Genomic DNA, 24,357 nt, shown 5'->3' with positions numbered 1-24,357 from the left:
AGGAGGTATTCACATAGTGGTGGATACAGGAATATTTAAATTGTTTAATAATTGTTATAGGTATTTTCCTGTTAAACAAAGGACACTATGCAGAATACCTGTGGGATCCATTGCCGGAGTCCAGCTGTGCCACTTTTGAAAGTTCCCGGGACTTTTTTCTTGTGCTCACTCGAGGACTTTTCCAACTTGTCCTCCACTGCTTCCGGTAATTGCCCATTGTGGATCATTCTGTCTTATACATATTTATGTTTTTAAAAAGGAACCATTCCCTGTTTATTTCCATATCATGTTAACATTCTAATAAAATAGTGTTACACTATATGGCCATATTTTGTCTTCCGTATGTACACACGCCGGAGAACGGTCTGTGACTGGTGAAGCCTGTTTGCCTACTCCCTTATTTGGCTGCTATCATTCTGTGCGGAGAAGAGGAGACACATATCCCCAGATAGGGATGTACGGTATCCTCTCTGCTTTCACTGTGGTGTAAAACATCCTGAATCTACACTGATTGCTATCTTTCTGACACGGAGAAGAGGAGACGCATATCCCCAATAAGGGATGTACAGTATCCTCCTTATAACCTCCCCTGCTTTCAAAGTGGTATAAAACATTTTTTGAATCGACGTTGATTGCTGCCCATAAATACGGAGAAGAGGAGACGCATATCCCCAATAAGGGATGTACAGTATCCTCCCCATATATTTATGGTGAAAGGTTTAAAACCCCTGTATATATAAGCTAATATACAGTTTCTTGCTTCACATAAACAGAGCGCAGGAGATTAGAACACTACTGTGTGTGTCTCTTAACACACCACCTTGTATTTCTTCAATTAATAACATTAAAGGCTTGTTAGGAGCCCATGCACCATTGGCAGAGGTGGAATCCTGGACTGTGTGCCTTTTCAAGGCTCCCTGATGGAGTGAGTGCTGGGTGGCAAACATCTGAGCCTTAGCCCCTCCCCTCAGCAGAAAGTGAGTCAGAGGGGTCAGCGTGTGACCTTTGGGAGGAGACCTGAGAGAAACTGCTCAGAGCAGCATAGTGAGGGACTGACAGGCTCCTGTGTGCAGTGATGGCAGCCCTGTTTGTGACTGGCACTAGAGAAAGGAGAGAATAGAGGTGAGGAACCATCCTGTGAGGAAGTACAACAGCCTTTATCCAGCTGATTAGGAGGTCCAGCTCTCAGGGCTGGATTTGCCACTAGGCCCGTGAGGCACGGGCCTAGGGGCGGCACCTATTAAGGGCGGCTAAAATATGGTTAACAGGCCCACACTGGTAGTCTGGCAGGCCGCAGCTGGTTGTTCATGTCACTGTCCACCCGCCCGCCCGGCGGCGGCGCTGCTGACTGAGCGAGTCACAGCGGCATGGAGAAATGGACACGCAGCGCGCTGTGTGTGTGCGCGCAGTACCTGGAGCCGGCCGGGGACGGGTGCACTGTGCGTGTGCGGTGCACCGTGTAACGCAAACTGCATCCATAGCAGGCACAGCCCTGGCCGGCTCTTTCTGATGACAGTACAGGGGAGCACTGCTGCTGAACCCGGAAGTACAGTGCGTGTCCCCGTGTACTGGAGTACCGCTACACCACCAGCGATTACACGTGGAAAATGGTAAGCTAGTGCACAGCGGGATGCCGCGTAGCACACTTACCTAGTGGGGGGGGGGGGGTGCGACCAAAAATTTGTGCCTAGGGGCGGCCTGACCCAGAAATCCGCCCCTGCCAGCTCTACACCCTTTCCCTGCCTGATCGCAGCAGCTGACCAGTCCTGAATTCTTTATCAGGACCAGTACACGGTGACTGAGGTAGTGAGACAGAGTTTGGACAAGAGACTATCAGTGTAGCTGCCGGCAGAGCGAATATCCCGAGGTAACAAAAGGACATTAAGGTAACCCTCACCACAAATTACATTGGGTAAGGTGTTATCAGCAGTCCAAAGCCATGTTTCCTTCATCAACAAGTCATCCATTCTGTCTATACAGACTCTCAATTACCACATAGAGCAGCTCCCTGTCACAGGACTCCCCAATTACCACATAGAGCAGCACCCTGTCACAGGACTCCCCAATTACCACATAGAGCAGCACACTGTCACAGGACTCCCCAATTACCACATAGAGCAGCACACTGTCACAGGACTCCCCAATTACCACATAGAGCAGCACCCTGTCACAGGACTCCCCAATTACCACATAGAGCAGCACCCTGTCACAGGACTCCCCAATTACCACATAGAGCAGCACACTGTCACAGGACTCCCCAATTACCACATAGAGCAGCACACTGTCACAGGACTCCCCAATTACCACATAGAGCAGCACCCTGTACAGGACTCCCCAATTACCACATAGAGCAGCTCCCTGTCACAGGACTCCTAATTACCACATAGAGCAGCACCCTGTCACAGGACTCCCCAATTACCACATAGAGCAGCACCCTGTCACAGGACTCCCCAATTACCACATAGAGCAGCACCCTGTCACAGTACTCCCCAATTACCACATAGAGCAGCACCCTGTCACAGGACTCCCCAATTACCACATAGAGCAGCACCCTGTCACAGGACTCCCCAATTACCACATAGAGCAGCACCCTGTCACAGGACTCCCCAATTACCACATAGAGCAGCACACTGTCACAGGACTCCCCAATTACCACATAGAGCAGCACACTGTCACAGGACTCCCCAATTACCACATAGAGCAGCACCCTGTCACAGGACTCCCCAATTACCACATAGAGCAGCTCCCTGTCACAGGATTCCTAATTACCACATAGAGCAGCACCCTGTCACAGGACTCCCCAATTACCACATAGAGCAGCACCCTTTCACAGGACTCCCCAATTACCACATAGAGCAGCACCCTGTCACAGGACTCCCCAATTACCACATAGAGCAGTACCCTGTCACAGGACTCCCCAATTACCACATAGAGCAGCACCCTGTCACAGGACTCCCCAATTACCACATAGAGCAGCACCCTGTCACAGGACTCCCCAATTACCACATAGAGCAGCACCCTGTCACAGGACTCCCCAATTACCACATAGAGCAGCACCCTGTCACAGGACTCCCCAATTACCACATAGAGCAGCACCCTGTCACAGGACTCACCTCACTAACTGAACTACCTCAGGGAGAGGGAGACAGGTACAGCCTATAAGCTCACTGGACAGTGTATACAGCAGTGTGTATAAGGAGCCAGGCGCGGTCTATATGCTCATTGGACAGTGTATACAGCAGTGTGTATAAGGAGTCAGGCACAGTCTATATGCTCACTGGACGGTGTATACAGCAGTGTGTATAAGGAGTCAGGCACAGTCTATAAGCTCACTGGACAGTGTATACAGCAATGTGTATAAGGAGTCAGGCATGGTCTATATGCTCACTGGACAGTGTATACAGCAGTGTGTATAAGGAGTCAGGCACGGTCTATATGCTCATTGGACAGTGTATACAGCAGTGTGTATAAGGAGTCAGGCACAGTCTATATGCTCATTGGACGGTGTATACAGCAGTGTGTATAAGGAGTCAGGCACAGTCTATATGCTCATTGGACGGTGTACACAGCAGTGTGTATAAGGAGCCAGGCGCGGTCTATATGCTCATTGGACAGTGTATACAGCAGTGTGTATAAGGAGTCAGGCACAGTCTATATGCTCACTGGACGGTGTATACAGCAGTGTGTATAAGGAGTCAGGCACAGTCTATAAGCTCGCTGGACGGTGTATACAGCAGTGTGTATAAGGAGTCAGGCACAGTCTATATGCTCATTGGACGGTGTATACAGCAGTGTGTATAAGGAGTCAGGCACAGTCTATATGCTCACTGGACGGTGTATACAGCAGTGTGTATAAGGAGTCAGGCACAGTCTATAAGCTCGCTGGACGGTGTATACAGCAGTGTGTATAAGGAGTCAGGCACAGTCTATATGCTCATTGGACAGTGTATACAGCAGTGTGTATAAGGAGTCAGGCACAGTCTATAAGCTCGCTGGACAGTGTATACAGCAATGTGTATAAGGAGTCAGGCACAGTCTATATGCTCACTGGACGGTGTATACAGCAGTGTGTATAAGGAGTCAGGCACAGTCTATATGCTTATTGGACGGTGTATACAGCAGTGTGTATAAGGAGTCAGGCACAGTCTATATGCTCACTGGACGGTGTATACAGCAGTGTGTATAAGGAGTCAGGCACAGTCTATATGCTCGCTGGACGGTGTATACAGCAGTGTGTATAAGGAGACAGGCACAGTCTATATGCTCACTGGACAGTGTACACAGTAGTGTGTATAAGGAGTCAGGCACAGTCTATATGCTCATTGGACGGTGTATACAGCAGTGTGTATAAGGAGTCAGGCACAGTCTATATGCTCGCTGGACGGTGTATACAGCAGTGTGTATAAGGAGTCAGGCACAGTCTATAAGCTCGCTGGACGGTGTATACAGCAGTGTGTATAGGGAGTCAGGCACAGTCTATATGCTCATTGGACAGTGTATACAGCAGTGTGTATAAGGAGTCAGGCGCGGTCTATATGCTCGCTGGACGGTGTATACAGCAGTGTGTATAAGGAGTCAGGCACAGTCTATATGCTCACTGGACGGTGTATACAGCAGTGTGTATAAGGAGTCAGGCACAGTCTATATGCTCATTGGACAGTGTATACAGCAGTGTGTATAAGGAGTCAGGCACAGTCTATATGCTCACTGGACGGTGTATACAGCAGTGTGTATAAGGAGTCAGGCACAGTCTATATGCTCACTGGACGGTGTATACAGCAGTGTGTATAAGGAGTCAGGCACAGTCTATATGCTCGCTGGACGGTGTATACAGCAGTGTGTATAAGGAGACAGGCACAGTCTATATGCTCACTGGACAGTGTACACAGCAGTGTGTATAAGGAGTCAGGCACAGTCTATATGCTCATTGGACAGTGTATACAGCAGTGTGTATAAGGAGTCAGGCACAGTCTATAAGCTCGCTGGACGGTGTATACAGCAGTGTGTATAGGGAGTCAGGCACAGTCTATATGCTCATTGGACGGTGTATACAGCAGTGTGTATAAGGAGTCAGGCACAGTCTATATGCTCACTGGACGGTGTATACAGCAGTGTGTATAAGGAGTCAGGCACAGTCTATATGCTCATTGGACAGTGTATACAGCAGTGTGTATAAGGAGTCAGGCACAGTCTATATGCTCATTGGACAGTGTATACAGCAGTGTGTATAAGGAGTCAGGCACAGTCTATATGCTCATTGGACGGTGTACACAGCAGTGTGTATAAGGAGCCAGGCGCGGTCTATATGCTCATTGGACAGTGTATACAGCAGTGTGTATAAGGAGTCAGGCACAGTCTATATGCTCACTGGACGGTGTATACAGCAGTGTGTATAAGGAGTCAGGCACAGTCTATAAGCTCGCTGGACGGTGTATACAGCAGTGTGTATAAGGAGTCAGGCACAGTCTATATGCTCATTGGACGGTGTATACAGCAGTGTGTATAAGGAGTCAGGCACAGTCTATATGCTCACTGGACGGTGTATACAGCAGTGTGTATAAGGAGTCAGGCACAGTCTATAAGCTCGCTGGACAGTGTATACAGCAGTGTGTATAAGGAGTCAGGCATGGTCTATATGCTCATTGGACGGTGTATACAGCAGTGTGTATAAGGAGTCAGGCACAGTCTATATGCTCATTGGACAGTGTATACAGCAGTGTGTGTAAGGAGTCAGGCACAGTCTATATGCTCACTGGACGGTGTATACAGCAGTGTGTATAAGGAGTCAGGCACAGTCTATAAGCTCGCTGGACGGTGTATACAGCAGTGTGTATAAGGAGTCAGGCACAGTCTATATGCTCATTGGACAGTGTATACAGCAGTGTGTATAAGGAGTCAGGCACAGTCTATATGCTCACTGGACGGTGTATACAGCAGTGTGTATAAGGAGTCAGGCACAGTCTATATGCTCACTGGACGGTGTATACAGCAGTGTGTATAAGGAGTCAGGCACAGTCTATATGCTCATTGGACAGTGTATACAGCAGTGTGTATAAGGAGTCAGGCACAGTCTATATGCTCACTGGACGGTGTATACAGCAGTGTGTATAAGGAGTCAGGCACAGTCTATATGCTCATTGGACAGTGTATACAGCAGTGTGTATAAGGAGTCAGGCACAGTCTATATGCTCACTGGACGGTGTATACAGCAGTGTGTATAAGAAGTCAGGCACAGTCTATAAGCTCGGTGGACAGTGTATCCTGTAAAGCAGTACAGTGCTGCACAGCTGATCCTACAATTCACCTCAGCTGAGGCAAAATAACCGCTGTTATACTAGGGATAATACCCCCTTTCTGCAGCTCTAAACCATCATATTCCCTGATTGGATATTGCTTCCATATGACTGACAGACCTGGCATCTCATGAACACCCCTGACAGTTCTTTATCAGAGAGCGCAGAAAAAGGAGGAAAGTAAACTGTCCCCTTAATCTGCCTTGTTCCATAGACAGAGACTAATAAGAGCTACAGTATACAGGTTATCATCACTAAATATACAGGATTGCCTATTACTTCTCCACAGTCATCAATGGCTTCAGTTATCTAACCAGTGACCAGCATTAACCCCTTCCTGACAGAGCCAGTTTTTGCCTTCCTGACAGAGCCCTTTTTTTCAAATCTGACATGTATCACTTAAGTGGGGATAACTTTTTTTTGCTTTTACTTATCCCAGTGATTTTGAGATTGTTTTTTCGTGACACATTGTACTTCAAATTAGTGGTAAATTTTGGTCGATACAGTCTGTGTTTTTTTGTGAAAAATACCAAAATGTCGTAAAAAAATGGAAAATTTAGCAATTTGCAAAATGTTAAATTTTCTGCTTGTGAGACAAATAATCATACCACTCAAAATAGTTAATAACTAACATAGACCATATGTCTACTTTATGTTTCCATCATTATTTCAACTTCCTTTTAATTTTTTTGGACACTAGGAGGCTTACAATATGAATAGCAAATTCTCAAATTTTCAAGAAAATTTCAAACACTGATTTTTTTAGGGACCAGTTCAGTTCTGATGTGACTTTGAGGGACTTGTATGTGAGACACCCCCATAAATGATGCCATTTCAAAAACTGCACCCCTCACAGTATTCAAAACAGCATTTTGGAAGTTTGTTAACCCTTTAGGTGTTTCACAGGAATTAAAACAAAGTGTAGGTGAAATTTCAAAATTTCATTTTTTTTGCAGATTTGCAATTTTAATACATTTTTCTAAGGAACACAGTAGATTTTACTAGAGAAATGTGACTAAAAATTGATTCCCCCAATTCTTTTGTTTTCATAAATATCCTATATGTGGCCCTAGTGTGCACGTTGACCAAACCACAGGCTTCATAATAGAAGGAGCACCTACTTGATTTTGGAGCCTCCTTTTTATGAGATTATTTTTTAGGCACCATGTAGGTTTCTAGGCACTATAAGATGCTAAAATTTAGGAACCCCCCCACAAGTGACCCCATTTTGCAAACTACACCCCTCAGGGAATTTATCTAGGGGTATAGTGTACATTTCAAACCCCCAGGGGTTTCACCAATTGTGGTACAACTGGGCAGTGAAAATGAAAAATTAAATTTTTTACACAAAAATGCAGTTCTGGCTCAAAATTTTTCATTTTCACAAGGAATGAAGGAGACAAAGCACCCCAAAATATGTGCCCCAATTTCTCCCGAGTACGGCAATGCCTCACATGTGACCAAAAAATAACATTTGGGTGCATGGCAGGACTCAGAAGGGAAGGAGTGATTTTTGGATTTTGCAGCTCAGATTCTGGTGGAATGTTGGTGGGTGCTATGTCGCATTAGCAAGACCCCCCAAGCACCAATACAGTGGAACCCCCCCACAAGTGACCCCATTTTGCAAACTACACCCCTCAGGGAATTCATCTAGGGGTATAGTGTACATTTCAAACCCCCAGGGGTTTCACCAATTTTGATACAACTGGGCTGTGCAAATGAAAAATTACATTTTTTACACAAAAATGCAGTTCTGGCTCAAAATTTTTCATTTTCACAAGGAATGAAGGAGAAAAAGCACCCCAAAATCTGTGCCCCAATTTCTTCCGAGTACGGCAATGTCTCACATGTGACCAAAAAATACCATTTGGGTGCATGGCAGGACTCAGAAGGGAAGGAGTGATTTTTGGATTTTGCAGCTCAGATTCTGGTGGAATGTTGGTGGGTGCTATGTCGCATTAGCAAGACCCCCCAAGCACCAATACAGTGGAACCCCCCCACAAGTGACCCCATTTTGCAAACTACACCCCTCAGGGAATTCATCTAGGGGTATAGTGTACATTTCAAACCCCCAGGGGTTTCACCAATTTTGATACAACTGGGCTGTGCAAATGAAAAATTACATTTTTTACACAAAAATGCAGTTCTGGCTCAAAATTTTTCATTTTCACAAGGAATGAAGGAGAAAAAGCACCCCAAAATCTGTGCCCCAATTTCTCCCGAGTACGGCAATGTCTCACATGTGACCAAAAAATACCATTTGGGTGCATGGCAGGACTCAGAAGGGAAGGAGTGATTTTTGGATTTTGCAGCTCAGATTCTGGTGGAATGTTGGTGGGTGCTATGTCGCATTAGCAAGACCCCCCAAGCACCAATACAGTGGAACCCCCCCACAAGTGACCCCATTTTGCAAACTACACCCCTCAGGGAATTCATCTAGGGGTATAGTGTACATTTCAAACCCCCAGGGGTTTCACCAATTTTGATACAACTGGGCTGTGCAAATGAAAAATTACATTTTTTACACAAAAATGCAGTTCTGGCTCAAAATTTTTCATTTTCACAAGGAATGAAGGAGAAAAAGCACCCCAAAATCTGTGCCCCAATTTCTCCCGAGTACGGCAATGTCTCACATGTGACCAAAAAATACCATTTGGGTGCATGGCAGGACTCAGAAGGGAAGGAGTGATTTTGGGATTTTGCAGCTCAGATTCTGGTGGAATGTTGGTGGGTGCTATGTCGCATTAGCAAGACCCCCCAAGCACCAATACAGTGGAACCCCCCCACAAGTGACCCCATTTTGCAAACTACACCCCTCAGGGAATTCATCTAGGGGTATAGTGTACATTTCAAACCCCCAGGGGTTTCACCAATTTTGATACAACTGGGCTGTGCAAATGAAAAATTACATTTTTTACACAAAAATGCAGTTCTGGCTCAAAATTTTTCATTTTCACAAGGAATGAAGGAGAAAAAGCACCCCAAAATCTGTGCCCCAATTTCTCCCGAGTACGGCAATGTCTCACATGTGACCAAAAAATACCATTTGGGTGCATGGCAGGACTCAGAAGGGAAGGAGTGATTTTTGGATTTTGCAGCTCAGATTCTGGTGGAATGTTGGTGGGTGCTATGTCGCATTAGCAAGACCCCCCAAGCACCAATACAGTGGAACCCCCCCACAAGTGACCCCATTTTGCAAACTACACCCCTCAGGGAATTCATCTAGGGGTATAGTGTACATTTCAAACCCCCAGGGGTTTCACCAATTTTGATACAACTGGGCTGTGCAAATGAAAAATTACATTTTTTTACACAAAAATGCAGTTCTGGCTCAAAATTTTTCATTTTCAGAAGGTATGAAGGAGAAAAAGCACCCAAAATCTGTGCCCCAATTTCTCCCGAGTACGGCAATGCCTCATGTGTGACCAAAAAGTGCCAGGACTCAGAAGGGAAGGAGTGATATTTGGATTTTGCAGCACAGATTCTGGTGGAATGTTGGTGGGTGCTATGTCGCATTAGCAAGACCCCCAAAGCACCAATACAGTGGAAGCCCCCCACAAGTGACCCCATTTTGCAAACTACACCCCTCAGGGAATTCATCTAGGGGTATAGTGTACATTTCAAACCCCCAGGGGTTTCACCAATTTTGATACAACTGGGCAGTGAAAATGAAAAATTACATTTTTTTACACAAAAATGCAGTTCTGGCTCAAAATTTTTCATTTTCAGAAGGTATGAAGGAGAAAAAGCACCCCAAAATCTGTGCCCCAATTTCTCCCGAGTACGGCAATGCCTCATGTGTGACCAAAAAGTGCCAGGACTCAGAAGGGAAGGAGTGATATTTGGATTTTGCAGCACAGATTCTGGTGGAATGTTGGTGGGTGCTATGTCGCATTAGCAAGACCCCCAAAACACCAATACAGTGGAACCCCCCCACAAGTGACCCCATTTTGCAAACTACACCCCTCAGGGAATTCATCTAGGGGTATAGTGTACATTTCAAACCCCCAGGGGTTTCACCAATTTTGATACAACTTGGCAGTGAAAATGAAAAATTACATTTTTTTACACAAAAATGCAGTTCTGGCTCTAAATTTTTCATTTTCAGAAGGTATGAAGGAGAAAAAGCACACCAAAATCTGTGCCCCAATTTCTCCCGAGTATGGCAATGCCTCATATGTGACCAAAAAATACCAGTTGGGTGCATGGCAGGACTCAGAAGGGAAGGAGTGATTTTTGGATTTTGCAGCTCAGATTCTGGTGAAATGAATGGTGGGTGCTATGTGGCATTAGCAAAACCCCCGAAGCACGGTGAAATGATGAACCTAATAATCCATAGATGTGTGGTATATTTTAAAACACTCCTTTATACATAGGCCGGGTTTGTCGGGGCAAGTTTCACAGTGGAAAATAGTTTCCTTTCTTATTCCCTTTTTATAGCAAACTTTGCACCTTTTTTGTGTCCTGCCCTTTCTTGCAGTGGAGGGGATTTCGTTAGGAAAATGCTGCCCTGGTACAATACGGGGGCCAGTACTAGAAGTACTAGGGCCCTCTGCCTGCTGGTTCCCAAATATTAGGCCCTTTATGACTTCCTCTTGAAAGTGCATAAATGTCCCACTCTGGCTGGTAGAACGGAATAGCATGTAAGCGTTATACAGTGCCATCTGGATGATATACACGGCCAGCTTCTTGTACCAGATTTTTGTTTTCCGCAGGGCACTGTACGGCTTCAGTACCTGATCTGAAAGATCCACTCCGCCCATGTACCTATTGTAATCCAGGATACAATTAGGTTTTGAGGTGTGGGTACTGGTACCTCGTACAGGGACGGAGGTGGTACTGTCTTCATGAATTGTTGTCAGTATAAGGACATCCCTCTTGTCCTTATATTTGACCAACAACATATTTTCGGTGCATATTCCCCTGCTTTCACCCCTTCTCATTACTTGGGCAATGTGCGTTTTTGGGAGGCCTCTTTGGTTCTTACGCACAGTACCGCAAGCTGCTGTACCTCTTGAACCAAGGGCCTTAAACAGGGGGATGCTAGTGTAAAAGTTATCCACATAGAGGTGATAACCTTTATCCAGGAAGGGGTGCACTAAATCCCAGACAATTTTTCCACTAACACCTACGAGGGAGGGGGGGCATTCTGGCGGTTCAATTCTTGAATCCTTCCCTTCATATACCCTAAACCTGTGGGTGTACCCTGAGGTGCTTTCACACAGCTTATACATTTTTATGCCATACCTTGCCCTCTTACTGGGAAGGTACTGGCGGAATTTAACCCTTCCTTTAAAATGTATAAGGGACTCGTCGATACAAATAAATTTTTCAGGAATGTACATCTCTTCAAATTTGGCACTGAAATGATCAATGACCGGCCTGACTTTGAATAGCCGGTCAAAGGTGGGATCATCTCTGGGTGGGCACTGTGCATTATCATTGTAATGCAAAAATTTAAGGATTAACTCAAAACGAGTCCGGGTCATGGCCATACGGTAAAGTGGGGTGCTGTACAGAACATCTGTACTCCAATATTGCCTAATTTCTGGCTTTTTTACTATGCCCATATGAAACACCAGACCCCAAAACGTCATCATCTCTACTGCATCTACAGGGGTCCACCTAGCAAATGATGACGTGGGGTTTTGAGCAATGAACTGCTGGGCATATAAATTAGTTTGGTCCACCATTAAATTTATAAAATCATCAGAGAAAAATAATTTGAAAAAGTCAATTTCTCTGAGACCTGTGGAATCAAATTGGATTCCTGGCATGGCCAAAAACTCAGGAACCTGGGGCTCAAAATTGTCTGGTGGTGGGGTCCATACAAGATCAATTATTGGGGGGGGGGGTCTCAGCTGCTCTACGGGGGCGTCTTTGAGGGGGTCCCTCATCACCAGAGGAGGAAGAGGAGCTTAAGACGAAGCCTTCAAATTCCCCGCTTGCATCACTGGCTGTGTCAGAGTCAGAGGCAAGCATGGCATATGCCTCCTCCGCTGAATACATTCTTCTGGATGACTGGGATGACATTTGGGATGACATTTGGGATGACATTTGGGATGCCATTTTTATTTTTGTGTTTCTGGTAGTGAAATGTTTCAACACGTGTATAGTGTAGGGGGGGGTACAAACTTTATTTCAACCCAGGGGGGTATGTAGTGTGTAGTGTGTATGTAGTGCAGAAAAAAAAAATACTTTATACAGGAATTTGATCCCAATAACAAAAAAAAATTGAAGGGGTTAAAAAAAAAAAAATTGAAGGGGTTAAAAAAAAAAAAAAAAAGGTCCTGCGCCAAAAATTGAGCACAGATGTTGGTCAGTAACGTCCGTCACTGAACAGCGCTCAAAGGCAACAGGAATTTGATCAAAAAAAAAATAAAAATAGATCAACCCTGTGCCGAAAAAGCTGATCAGTGATGTACGTCACTAATCAGCACACAGTGGCCACAGGACACCCACAAAATCACAGTGTGTGTAAAAAAAATTAAAAAAAGACCCCACAGCACCCTCAAAAAAAAAAAAAAAGGTGATCAGTGATGCGACACTGATTACCAGTGAGGGGCAGCAGGTGCACAACCTTTGGTGCAACTGACAGTGCAACTGGCAGCAACTGAAAGATAAATATAAAAAAAAAAACCCTCTGCACCCCCAAAAAGTTGCTGATCACCTCAGATATAGTGATCAGCACAAAAGGCGGGGGCAGCAGACACAAAATATAGCACTCTCTATCACTCTCTATCACTCTCTGTCACTATCTCTCTCTATCTCTCTATCTCTCACTATCTATCACTCTATGACACTGCAGCAGCAGCACTGACAGTAATATATATAAAAAATAACCCCTGCACCCCCAAAAAGTTGCTGGGGGTGCACAAAAGGGGGACAGCAGACACAAAATATAGCACTCTCTGTCACTATCTCTCTCTATCTCTCTATCTCTCACTATCTATCACTCTATGACACTGCAGCAGCAGCACTGACAGGTATTTATATAAAAATAAAACCCTGCGCCCCCAAAAAGTTGCTGATCAGTTAATTTATACTGATCAGCACAAAAGGGGGGGGCAGCAGTCAGTTATATAAAAAATATATAGCACAATCTGTCACTATCTCTCTATCTCTCTCTATCTCTCTCTATCTCTCTCTATCTCTCTATCTATAACTTTATCACACTGCAGCAGCACAAAATATAGCACTCTCTGTCACTAGCCCTCTCTATCTCTCTCTATCTCTCTCTATCTCTCTATCTATACTCGATGACACTGCAGCAGCACAACACAGCACAACACAGCACAGGAAGTCACAGCAAGAAGCAAGAAGTAGCAAGATCCAGGCAGTGATCAGGTAAGTATTTTGTAAGGTTCAGGTCAGTATACTGCGGCAGCTAGGCACGGTGACCGCACTGCACGCAATTCCAGACCGGAATGGCGTCTGCAGTGCAGTCACCGTTAGTTTAAACCCCCCTCCATGGCTGTGATTGGTTCGTCGGTCCGACGAACCAATCACGGCCTTTGGGGGCGGGCGGGGTGAGGTGGGGTGACACCAGTGTCACCCTTACACCCCGCGGTGATTGGTGCTGTACTTTACAGCACCAATCACCTCCGATCCCTGTGTCACCGGCGAACGTTATTCGCCGGTGACACAGAAAACGCTGTAATTGGCTGTTCACACTGAACAGCCAATCACAGCGATCGCCGACGGGGGGGCGGCATCGCAGCCCCCCCTGGGCATGCAGGGACATGTCTGCTGTCAGGGACAGCAGACATCGTCCCTCTGTCACTGCGTCTCTAGACGCAGTGACAGTTTGAAGCCATGACGTATATATACGTCATGTGTCGGGAAGTACATCCCGGCCATGACGTATATATACGTCAAATGTCGGGAAGGGGTTAAGGAGTGTTATATACCTAGATCGTTCCATGAATAGAAACAAACTACTAAGCAGCTGTACAATATAGCTAATTTGCAGGACTATGGGTGTATAACCACCATTTGCCTCAAATTCGACTAATACAGTAACTACATCAGGCATTGAATGAACTCCTGCAGGACATCCTCAGCCCGGGCTTGAGTTAACATGTAAAGTGCACTTTTACAAAACTAAAAAAAGGGATAATTTGAGATCTCAAATCATTTGAAATGTAATTGCCATTGTTAAACTATAGTGTCAGAAAACTAATATTGAGTGTGTGTGAGTGTGAGTGTGGAGAGTTGGGGGAGGTGACGTGGGCATAGAGAAGCTATAAGGGGTAGGTGGCCATAAGAGAAATACCTTCAGAGAAAGGGTCAAAGTGGTTACTGAAGGGTTTAGTGTCAGTAATTGAGAAATGCTAATTGCTACAAGCAATGCTGTGTGAATAAATGTTCTGTGACAAAGTATGTTAATGTTCATTCACATGTTCTGGTTAATTTGAGATTTCATTTGAAGGAATCGAGGACTAAGAAGAGTTCCTGAGAAAATAAAACCTTATTTATTCATCATTACCTGTCTAATTTATATACTAATGTAATTGTTGTTACATGCTACGTACTACAGTATATTGATTACCATTGCATATTAATTGACCTCAGGGGATTGTCCCAAGCCTACTCCTGAGGAACATAACCTTTGAGGCTTGGGTGGAGGCACATTACAGTTATTCAAAATCTAGCAGGGATAACCCCCGTTACATATACTTACAAGGAAATAAGGATCAAATATGGTTTGAGGATACATGTAAGTAAGTAAGTTTAATTTATATAGAGCACTTTCTCCAACAGGACTCGTGGTTAAAAAATGGGGCAGATTAGATGGGCCAAGTGGTTCTTATCTGCCGTCAAATTCTATGGGTGAGATTTAATAGGATGAGAGATTCAGAAAGTGAGAGATTTGTTGAGAAATCTCCAGGTTTTTTAAAGCGGCAATCATTTACACTGCAAAACCAGTTTGATTTTGAAGTGTAAATGATTGCCGCTTTAAAAAACCTGGAGATATCTCACCAAATCTCTCACTTTCTGAATTTCTCATCCCATTAAATCTCACCCTATGTTTCTTTGTTTCTGTGAGTCACTGGGAACATGGAACTGGCACAATATCAGAGTCTACTACATTGTTGAGTATGGGGAGCCTGTACACAGGACTGTAAATTTATTCAGCACATGCAATAAGCATTTTTCAAAAACTTTGTTATACAATAGATTTTTTTATATGTCAAAGAGCAGAATAACTAAAGGTTATACAAGTGTAGAGGACCTCTTTTGCCAGCTCTGTCACACAGCTACATCATCAGCGACATAAACTGCAGAACATGAGCCCTATTGCACAGCCCTGTAGGTCAGTTTTGTTGCACAGGCCCTTTGCCACATGCCATAGTTATCTCCCCTCCTGCATTCTGCAGGAGACTTCCTGAAATAGCAGCAATCTCCCTCTCTCCATCATTAGTTTAGCAATCTCCCTCATGTCACCTAGCTCACATTACACTGTTACATCATAGTTACCTCCCCTCCTGCATTCTGCATGACACTCCCTGACATAGCAGCAATCTCCCTCATGTCACCTAGCCCACATTACACTGTTACATCATAGTTACCTCCCCTCCTGCATTCTGCAGGGGACTCCCTGAAGTAGCAGCAATCTCCCTCACTCCATCATTAGTTTAGCAATCTCCCTCATGTCACCTATCCCACATTACACTGTTACATCATAGTAACCTCCCCTCCTGCATTCTGCTGGAGACTCCCTGAAATAACATCAATCTCCCTCTCTCCCTGATTAGTCTAGCAATCTCCATCATGTCACCTAGTCCACATTACACTGTTACATCATAGTTACCTCCCCTCCTACATTCTGCATGACACTCCCTGACATAGCAGCAATCTCCCTCTCTCCCTCATTAGTCTAGCAATCTCCCTCATGTCACCTAGCCCACATTACACTGTTACATCATAGTTACCTCCCCTCCTGCATTCTGCAGGAGACTCCCTGACATAGCAGCAATGTCCCTCTCTCTCTCATTAGTCTAGCAATCTCCCTCATGTCACCTAGCCCACATTACATTATTACATCATAGTTACCTCCCCTCCTGCATTCTGCAGGAGACTCCATGACATAGCAGCAATCTCCCTCTCTCCCTCATTAGTCTAGCAATCTCCCTCATTTCACCTAGCCCCCATTACACTGTTACATTTTGGGGAAAAAAGGAATGAGAGACAGATACATTTACATTGAATCATCAGCGCCATTTCCCAGCACTTTACCAAGTATAGTATCTTACTAACTGCTTTGGGGCTCATCTACATTTGTATATAAGTCATTTTACAAGATTCCTCTCAGATACAGCAGTGCACACCCACGCTTCTACGTGCCACGTTCACAATCTCTTTTCACAATCTCTCCATTTATGGAACTAGACACGCCCTTGAAATGGAGCATGACACGCCCCCTCAATGGAGCACTGTGCAAAATTATACTACCAACTATAATCTCCCTGAAACTAGTTTTCAAAAGTAGGTAAGTATGCTACATGCATGCTTGGAAAAGAGTTGGAGACCCCTTTAAACCGAGTCACTGGTCCTTTGTTTGATTGTGGCCAGGAACCTCCATTTATGCACAAGTTGGGGACCGTAAAGCAGCTTCTATACGTCTACCATACCAGTTACGAGTTCTCTGCTGATTAAAACCAGTCATTAGAAAGGCCGCCGCTAATTCTATGCAGTGCTTATATCAAAAGAAACATTTTGTGTCTGTTTTCTCTATCATGTTTAGTTACAAAGATTTCACAGCTTTATTCCACCAACTATTTCAATAAAAATAACTTAATGTGTTTCCTGTCCCCTTATAACGAGAGTGCCCGTTCCTCAAAAGTCATCCAAGTGTGGAACCCAATACCGAAAGCAATACTCCCTGGCACCATCCACCACAAATTCCAATAATATCAGCCGACGGTCAAACATGCTCTGTTAAACTTTAAGGACCAGTTTATGAGATCTCAGATTTTCCAATGAAATTCTAGGGCTCTCACAGTAAATCTGGTAAAGTCACATAAGGAAAATATTCAGCGTGAGCTGTGCAGGTCTTACTTTGGATAAAGATGTTTGAGATTGAATATTGCTTTACTATTTATAGGTTGTAGAAAAACATGCTCTTTCCATGGCAACCCAGTATCCATCTGGTGTGTACTACTAACACAATGACACATGTGAAAGAGAAACAGTGGTTTTTCATTAACTTTGCTCATTTATTGTGTAGAATATGTCTCCTCTGAGTTTTATTTCTGCCTTATACATAAAAGCCCCATGTTTAATACTGTATACACTACAATACAGTGTTATGTTGAAACCGGAGACGAGCATTATACTCCTGACTGATGATGAGAACAATCTGGTTGTGCGAACACAAACCGCGTCAGCTGGAACTCACAGACAGTGTTACAAATTAGAAAAACGAATGAATCTATTTTTTTTTTTTAATAATGAATTAAGAAAAATAGCCTCAGCTTACTCAGGCTATATAAAGCAGGGCGGTTTGCAAGGCAAAGGAAATTGCGTCTCACTAAACAAGTCCTTGGCCTTGCCACTCAAGGAAAAATTAGGTATATCGCGATCCTATTTCTGGCAACACCAGCCCCCCCCCCCCCCCCCCCCAAAACATCAGGCAGAGGTGTTCGCAATACTGTACTGCGATTGCACGACCTATTTGGGACCAGTTTTGAACATGTAATTGGGAAACTACACAGAGGGTTGCTTATGCAATCCAAGGCAAAGAGGACCTTAGTCCCAGTTTATGGCGGTGCTTCAATTGTTTTATTGTGCCTGATCTCCCGTTTGAAGTGAACGGAGATTGGGAGTCAAAATTCAAATGTTTTTGTTTTTTAATCACACCCAAATAAATGAGGTTCATCCTCGAATAGTGGCTAGTCCTGATTAGGGGGCCCATAAAGGAATACCACAGGCTTTTTTCTCACAGTTTAGGAGGCTGCATAAATAAATGTTACCCGATTGGCTAATGGGTATGTAAATGGATGAGCAACTATTCAATTGCTCTGCTTTGTTCCCCCTAGTGGTAGCAGAGCAGAGCAGAAAACGGCACGCAAACAGCACATATAAAATCCATGATTGGAGGGCAGGGACAGTCTGAGCATGCACTTGAATGGTAGGTAAGTAAGTGTTCTTGGTTACCCAGAACATGGCAGACAGCGCACAAGTTAACAGCTTGGCAATTATTCGCACAGCATGGCAGGTTTACCAGCAGGCAACACACAGGCTTCACAATAAGGGTACACTCAAGAAAATCCTAATGTAATACCCACATTCCCCCAGCCTATTGCCCTGTGGCTAAAAGGCATTTGGAACCCTGACCCTCTGCTTTGGAAAAACATATAACAAGAAGTAACAGGTGTTGTTAATTAGCAGACAGTGATTCACAATACATCCTAGGAAAATCCGAACTGGGTCTCACTAGCCCTGCTGCTGCTGCTCTAAATTCTGGACTGTCATATATATATATATATATATATATATATATATATATATATATATATATATATATATATATATATATAGAGAGAGTATATATACACATACATACATACATACATACATCTATACATACATACACAAACAAACACACAAGCACACACAAACATAGACAATACTAGAACTACATTATGGCATGCTTTACACCACATGCTGGCATAGTGGGGGCAACATTCAATCAAATCCTTTCCAACTTGTATATCCATCAGGATTACAGCTCTAATCTTTTGTCAGCATGATCAGTGTCTCCTAAACATGATCAATACAAACCACCCCCAGCGAGAGAAGAGGAAAGCTCTTCGTTATCAGAAATGTCTTGGGACCAGTTTGTCGGCTGTATTGGATATTAATGCAGCTCTAATAGATTTCCTATGACTGACCATGCATTCCCAAGAAGAACACACTGTATTCTGTCTTCATAATAAAGCCCACATGGGAAAATTGAAATAAAGACAACAAATTTATTGGTGCAAGTTTTTTTTTAATTATTTTTCTTATCTATGTCAACTTTTTATGAACAAGTTCAAATAAGTATACAACAGAGGCACGCATGCGGTGCTGAGGATGTGTGCGATCAGTGATACTTTGTTGTAGTGCAATCTATATAATTATATGTAAATGTACAATAAACAAATGGAGTATAAAACATTGTGGGCCAGATGCACTAAGCTTCAAAAGTGATAAAATGGAGAGTGGACAGCTTTATTGGCCAGGTATACTTGCGTATACTAGGAATTTGTTTTTGGTTTGCTGTGCAGCAGCCAGGAGGGTAACAATTACTGTAAATAGTATACTGTATAAACAATAAACAATATAAACCTGTGGGGGAACATGTACAGTCATATAGAAAGTTATTCCGAGCGGACACCGTGTTAGATTATGTGCAGAGGGTTATGGCACGACTAGACAGTGGGGTGTTCAGGAGATCACGTGTCAGCAGGAGAACCGCTTGAGGCAAGAAACTTTTTAGGCTTATGGAGGACCTGGTGGGAATGTCCCAGTAGTGGCTGCCTGATGGCAGCAGGTTGAAAAAGCCATGGCCAGGATGTTGCTGGTCCTTGACTATCTTCGTTGCCCGCTTTTTGCTCTGGACAGGTACAGGCTCTGAACAGAGGGAAGGTCTTCCCCAATGATCTTCTCTGCAATTCTGACTACCTTTTGGAGTCTGCATTAGTCTCTCTCGCTGGCAGAGCCGCACCATCTGTCATTTTTCAAACACAGCCTGTGACATGGCAGGTAGGAGCTGATTGGCTGGCTGTTTATCACTCTCCATTTTATCACTTTTGATTAGTGCATCTGGCCCTGTTAGTGGTATGTTATCAAATTAATTACAGCAAAAACAGCGACCAAGACATACAGATATCAGCACAGAATAAAAAATACACAACATATAACAGATCCGTGTCAACATTAGCTCAAGATCCAATTTTAAGAATATTAAAAGGTGACAAAAGGGACCTTACAGAGTCCGACGCAGCCAACCATTAAAGAAAGAGTAAAGAAAAGTTTAAGTAACGTAGGAAAAAAGGAAAAGGAAAGATAATAGAGAGAAGAAGGAAGAAACGAGGACCAATGTGGTGAAGCCCCCAGTAGGAAAGAAGTCCTGTTTGTTAGGGTCCGAATTAGGCCCTTCCCCTGATGTTCGGGGTTTGCGAATGTGCGATTATGTGAGCCCATAAAAACACTGGGTGTTCCCTTACAAACACAGGTGCAGTGATGCCTGTTTGGGGCAGGTAGCTGATGTCACATGATGTCAGCTGCCTGCCCCAAATTTGGTGGATAGCGGCCAGAATAAAATTCAGACAAGACTGACATTTATTGCCGAGAAGGAGGAAAATCATTCAATGGTAAACAGTGGGCGGCATCTACCTGTTTACTAGTCTGGAACATACGCTCTGAATCAGGTCCTATGTGCCTAATTCTGAGTTGGACAACTGCACGTTTGTGTGGAGTAGAATCTGGGGGTTTGTAGTGGGATGTAGTGCGGTGCGAGTCCAATGTTCATGCGGGATGCCAGCCGCTTTCTGAGATTTCTTTAAAGGGGCAATCTTTTTTAAAAGTTAAAACCATGTAAATGACTGCCGCTATAAAAAAAACACAGAGTTTGTCTTGCATCCCTCATGGTCACAGGACTTGGAACACAATACATCCTGCCTCTGTACTGCAAATAACCAATAAGCAGTGGTGCCAGAAGGGGGGGTGCAACTTCTCATCAAAGACAGGTCCCAGTATAAGAGCCGGCACCAGGGCCAGATTAAGCCTCCAGAGGGCCCTGGTCACTTTAGACAAGGGGGCCCCCTCCCACTTGTCATTACTGGCTACAAACTGCATGGGAGTATATTACACTGTGAAAACACAGAGTAATGGTAGTACAAACTTGGTCAATGGGTAACTGCAGGGGGGAGGGATTAATAAATATACACATGAAAAGCCTGTGTTTGTCTCTCTGTAGCTTACTCTGTAAGAGGCCTCACAGGCTCAGCGCTGTCTCTGATTAAAAACCCTCCCATGATGAGGCTGCTGCTGCTGTCCTCCATGGGCCTGATCACCAGTCAGAGCTCAGCACAAACCTCACAGCTTCTGACCTCTTGTGCAGTCTCATGGGACTTAGTCAACTCCCAGTAGTGCACTGCACACTTGTGTAGTCAGTGTGCCTTGGCTCCCAATGCTCAGCACCATTAATCATTGTCACATTAGCATGCCAACCACAGGGGGGCCCTAGGTAGAGGGGGGCCCGGGGATACTTATCCCCCTGAGCGCCCCCCCCCCCCCTTGATCCGGCACTGCAGCCAAGGCACCCTCCGGTGGCAGCCTGCACATCTAGACCCACACCAGTCACTTAAAGTGTGCAACATTATAGAGCATAACTTTCATTCAGTTTGAGCAACAAGCCCAATAACCCAACCTAAGGCCACTTATAGCCCACCTCTGTCCTAACTTGTGGCAAAAATTCAGTTTCAGATTAAAGATGATGATATTTTAGTACATACTGTACAGTATGTGTCGTTTTCATTTACTGCCTGCCTGAATGAAAACATCTGTTCACACAAATGGTTTTCATCACGATATATAAGTGCCATCATTTATTATATTTATTTTTTTCCGTCTACGACTTTGTATAAATGTTTAATTGTGTAACTCGCTCTCTGCAATCAGATGTTTGTTATACTGTAGATACCTTGTTTTTAATCATTCATTTTTAAATATTTTAATATGGTCACTATGGCAACAGAGACATTTACGACCAATGAGCGATAGGCATGCTCTGCACTGTGAGCACTTGAAGGGTTTGTTGGTCCTGTTTCTATGTTAGATATGATGAAAACCTTTAGCAGAATATTAATAATATAGAAATTACGAGATAAAGTTAACATTCCAAGGTTGCAGCTTAGGGCCTGATTCAGCCCTGTTCTCTAGGCTGGTAAACTCCATCGGCCGCCTGACCGTTGCAAATAAGGACATCCCCTCGCATGTGGCCACACAGGCGAAAAATCATTGAGTGATCAATGATTTCCTTTCCCATTCGCCAATAAAGCTCAATGTAGACTGCCTTTTATTTCCACCGGAGATGGCGGAAAAGGGGGCAGTCATCGCACCTTCAACATTCACAGGTGAATGCCCAGCATTTTCACGGTGATGCCTATAAAACCCTGGGCATTCCACTGCACCAGCCCGCTCTCCGCCCCCTTCCCTCCCCTGGGGGTCTGCACATGCATATATATTTAAACATGTTGATGCGCAGATCCGCACCTTTTGGAAATGGGGACTAATTAGGCCCGACCAATCAAACCTAATCAGGCCCATAATCTACAACACTGACATTTTTGTTTACCTCAAATGTCATCTACGTATTCTTAATCTATTCACATGGAAATGGGGAATATGTCACCAAAAACCAGGGACAAGATTTTATTTTTCAATATTTTATTTGATAGATTTCTGTATTTTACTTTTTCAGTTAAGATTATTATTATTATTATTATAATTTTATTTATAAGGCGCCACAAGTGTTTCGCAGCGCCGTACAAAGGAACAATACAAGGAGACAAAAACTTGGCATAACATTGAATAAATAACAAAAATACAGTACAAATAAAGAGCACCACAGTTCAATACACATTACAGCTTAAATGTAAGTAGTAAGGACCCAATCAACATACAACTAGAGGCTTGAGGCCAATGATGGAGATGAGTATGAAGATGGTCACTGAGTGTTGGAGTAAAGGAGAGCTGTGAGTGAAATGTGAAGAGAAGTGGGCTTTGACAACAGGAGGGAAGAGGGCCCTACTCGGAGGAGCTTACAATCTAGTAGGTATACAATCTAAGATGGTATTAGTTACTAACAAGAAAACACCTTGGGCCCTGTGATCCAATCACATGCTGTAGCGGTGCTGGTCTGAGAGCCCGAGGGGTCTTTGAGAACAGAAAGAGAACATGTACAGTAGGTTTAGTGTTTGCCTTCTAGAGACATGGTATTTGGGTAGAATGAGTAAGGGGAATTCTAACCTTGTCAAAAGAGGGGAATTTTCGGGGAAAACTTAAATGTTTGTAGGATAGAGGAAATAATGATTAAAGCGGTTCAAGACTTCACTGCGAGATTAACTCCAATTTATACTTGTTGCTGTACTGTTGCTCACTGACAGTCAATAGGTTGACACCAAAAGTTAGACATGCATTAGTTAGACATTGACAAAGATAGCCATGCATTACTTAGACATTGACAAATGTAAGACATGCATTAGTTAGACATTGAAAAAGTTAGACATGCATTACTTAGATACTGACAAAAGTTAGACATGCATTAGGTATTGACAAAAGTTAGAAATGCATTAGAAATTGATAAAGTTAGACATACATTAGTTAGACATTGACAAAAGTTAGACATGCATTAGACATTGACAAACGTTAGAAATGCATTAGACATTGATAGTTAAACATGCATTATATCCCTTTCAGACATATGCGAAAATCCCGGGTTTTTTCACATGAACGCGCCCAAACCCGGGACTAGCGTATGTCTGAAAGGGTATACCCGGGATTTCTCTCCCGGATACTGAGCACCTGCAATTGACCAGGGTTTTTACCGGTATTTAACTCCCGGGTATAATACCTGGCTTATGTCTGAATGGGTTTACCCGGGTTTTTCAGTTTTACACATGTGACAACGCTTTTTTTTGCTGCCCGGGCGTCTTCTGATGAGGTCATCAGCTGCAGCCGCGGAAGATGCCCCAGGCACACGTGCGGCGGAGCAAGCAGAGGCAGTGGCTGCATGTTGCTCCTGTGCTCCCTTTCCAGCAACAGGGTGCAGACTCCTGTGGGAAGACAGGTGCTATGGCACAGCATTGGAAGGATGAGGAGGTCAGGGAGCTGTTACATGTCCGTGGAGAAGAGGAGATCAAATCTCAAATCACAGGCACTGTGAAGGATGCCATGTTCTCAGCAGCCATAACAGCAATGTATTGTGGGAACTCCCGACAGGCCCTTTTGTAGTCAGCCCCCACCTTTGCATGATGTCATTCTTGTGAGCCAGCAAAGTGTCCCATTTTAA

General features: G+C 44.1%; 1 long non-coding RNA gene across 2 annotated transcripts; it reads left to right on the top strand.

The window, feature by feature from the left end:
• The first annotated feature begins 1,026 nt into the window (after positions 1-1,026).
• On the top strand, positions 1,027-19,232 carry LOC146042145 (uncharacterized). 2 transcript variants are annotated; one of them, XR_014463766.1, is made up of 3 exons: positions 1,027-1,122; positions 18,335-18,426; positions 19,019-19,232. It is a non-coding gene; the product is annotated as an uncharacterized LOC146042145 (long non-coding RNA). The 2 variants fall into 2 exon arrangements; XR_014463767.1 differs by having other exon boundaries at positions 18,335-18,430.
• The last annotated feature ends 5,125 nt before the right edge of the window (positions 19,233-24,357 follow it).

Source organism: Crinia signifera, chromosome 19, assembly GCF_055691185.1.
Source record: "Crinia signifera chromosome 19, ASM5569118v1, whole genome shotgun sequence".
Classification (NCBI taxonomy): domain Eukaryota; kingdom Metazoa; phylum Chordata; class Amphibia; order Anura; family Myobatrachidae; genus Crinia; species Crinia signifera.
The sequence above is the reverse complement of the archived record's forward strand: the minus strand, read 5'-3'. Positions and strand labels throughout refer to the sequence as shown.